This window comes from Chiloscyllium punctatum, chromosome 34 (assembly GCF_047496795.1).
Source record: "Chiloscyllium punctatum isolate Juve2018m chromosome 34, sChiPun1.3, whole genome shotgun sequence".
NCBI lineage: Eukaryota > Metazoa > Chordata > Chondrichthyes > Orectolobiformes > Hemiscylliidae > Chiloscyllium > Chiloscyllium punctatum.
Window position 1 is genome coordinate 51058291 of NC_092772.1, and position 2934 is coordinate 51061224.

Sequence of the window (2934 nt, forward strand, 5' to 3'; positions counted from 1 at the left end):
CAGTGGGATTAGTTTGGGGATGGATGCAGGGCTATGGGGAGAGAGAGTGGGACAGTGGGATTAGTTTGGGGATCGATACAGGGCTATGGGGAGAGAGAGAGAGGGGCAGTGGGATTAGTTTGGGGATGGATACAGGGCTATGGGGAGAGAGTGGGGACAGTGGGATTAGTTTGGGGATCGATACAGGGCTATGGGGAGAGAGCGGGGGAACAGTGGGATTAGTTTGGGGATGGATACAGGGCTATGGGGAGAGAGTGGGGCAGTGGGATTAGTTTGGGGATGGATACAGGGCTATGGGGAGAGAGAGCGGGGGCAGTGGGATTAGTTTGGGGATGGATACAGGACTATGGGGAGAGAGAGCGGGGGGGCAGTGGGATTAGTTTGGGGGTGGATACAGGGCTATGGGGAGAGAGCGGGGGGCAGTGGGATTAGTTTGGGGACTGATACAGGGCTATGGGGAGAGAGCGGGGACAGTGGGATTAGTTTGGGGATGGATACAGGGCTATGGGGAGAGAGCGGGGACAGTGGGATTAGTTTGGGGATGGATACAGGGCTATGGGGAGAGAGAGCGGGGGCAGTGGGATTAGTTTGGGGATCGATACAGGGCTATGGGGAGAGAGTGGGGACAGTGGGATTAGTTTGGGGATGGATACAGGGCTATGGGGAGAGAGAGCGGGGGCAGTGGGATTAGTTTGGGGGTGGATACAGGGCTATGGGGAGAGAGCGGGGACAGTGGGATTAGTTTGGGGGTGGATACAGGGCTCTATGGGGAGAGAGAGCGGGGGCAGTGGGATTAGTTTGGGGATGGATACAGGGCTATGGTGAGAGAGTGGGGGCAGTGGGATTAGTTTGGGGATTGATACAGGGCTATGGGGAGAGAGAGTGGGACAGTGGGATTAGTTTGGGGATTGTTTCTGATCTGACTCAGTCGATTTGAGGAGATGCCAGGTTCTGTTTTGGGTGTGGATTTCTCTGGTGTAGGAGTCAGTATCTGTCTGTTCAGGAGTTGTCACTTGAACATCCCCCACCCACCGAGACCACAGACTCTCGCCCACGTTGGCATCTGTTCTCCCGGTTATAGTTCCAGACCCTCCCGGTACCCCCCTGCTGCCACTCGCTGAGCCCAGCCTCCCCCTCCCTCCCGGCGTAGAACGGGTGCCAGGATTCGGAGGAGAAACTGCTGCATTGCCGTGGCGCCCACGGCAGGTCCCCAAGATCCCACCGAGAACAGTGTGCTGTGGGAGGGTCAGTGCTGAGGGAGGGTCAGCGCTGTGGGAGGGTCAGTGCTGTGGGAGTGGGGGCTGTGGGAGGGTCAGTGCTCAGGGGGTGGGGGCTGAGGGAGGGTCAGTGCTGAGGGAGTGGGGGCTGTGGGAGGGTCAGTGCTGAGGGAGTGGGCGCTGTGGGAGGGTCAGTGCTGAGGGAGTGGGGGCTGTGGGAGGGTCAGTGCTGAGGGAGCGGGTGCTGACTCAATGGGTATCAGGTGGGCAAACTCTCGATGGGTCAGTCATACCGGGCACAAGGGAAGATGGTTGTGCCTGTTGGAGGGTCAGTCAGCTCAGTTCCAGCAGATCTCGACAGGGGTCCATCAGGGGAGTGTCCCAGACCCCAACCATCTTCGTCAATGACCCTCCGTCCACCGTCAGGTCAGAGGTGGGCATGGTCCCCGATGGTTCCACGATGGTCAGCACCATTCAGACCCTCCCTCAGATACTGGAGCACTCCGTTTCCAAACCCAGCAAGATCTGGTTAATACCCAGGCTTGGAACGGTGAGGGGCAAGGAACTTTCACCCCACACATGAATGCCAGGCTATACCCGTCTCCAACAGGAGAGAGAATCTAACCATCGCCCCCTTGACGTTCAATGGCGTTACCATCACTGAATCCCCCTCCCCCCACTATCAACATCCTGGGGGTTACCGTCTCCAACAAGAGAGAGAGAATCTAACCATCGCCCCCTTGACGTTCAATGGCGTTACCATCACTGAATCCCCCTCTCCCCATTATCAACATCCTGGGGGTTACCGTCTCCAACAGGAGAGAGAATCTAACCATCGCCCCCTTGACGTTCAATGGCGTTACCATCACTGAATCCCCCTCCCCCCATTATCAACATCCTGGGGGTTACCGTCTCCAACAAGAGAGAGAGAATCTAACCATCGCCCCCTTGACGTTCAATGGTGTTACCATCACTGAATCCCCCTCCCCCCACTATCAACATCCTGGGGGTTACCGTCTCCAACAAGAGAGAGAGAATCTAACCATCGCCCCCTTGATGTTCAATGGTGTTACCATCACTGAATCCCCCTCCCCCCACTATCAACATCCTGGGGGTTACCATCTCCAACGAGAGAGAGAATCTAATCATCGCCCCCTTGATGTTCAATGGCGTTACCATCACTGAATCCCCCTCCCCCACTATCAACATCCTGGGGGTTACCGTCTCCACAAGAGAGAGAGAATCTAACCATTACCCCCCTTGATGTTCAATGGCGTTACCATCACTGAATCCCCCTCCCCCCACTATCAACATCCTGGGGGTTCCCGTTGACCAGAAACTGACCCGGACCCAGCCCCATATCAATCCAGCGGCTCCGAGAGCAGGTCAGAGGCTGGGAATCCTGCAGCGAGTACTCCCCTCCTGACTCTCTCCCCCCCCAAAGCCCTGTCCCGCCATCGACAAGGCCCGAGTCAGGGAGGGGGAGGGAATACTCACCACTTGCCCAGGACGAGGGCAGCTCCAACAACACTCACGAAGCTCGACACCGTCCAGGGACAAAGCAGCCCCCCTCCCCCTCCCCACTCAATCGAGACGCTAACCGGCTGAGCTCCAACACTCCCTCCCTCCCTCCCACCCCTGAGGTAGCCGGTCTCATTAGGAATGCCCGGCTGAGCTCCAACACTGCCCTCCCTCCCTCCCACCCCTGAGGTAGCCG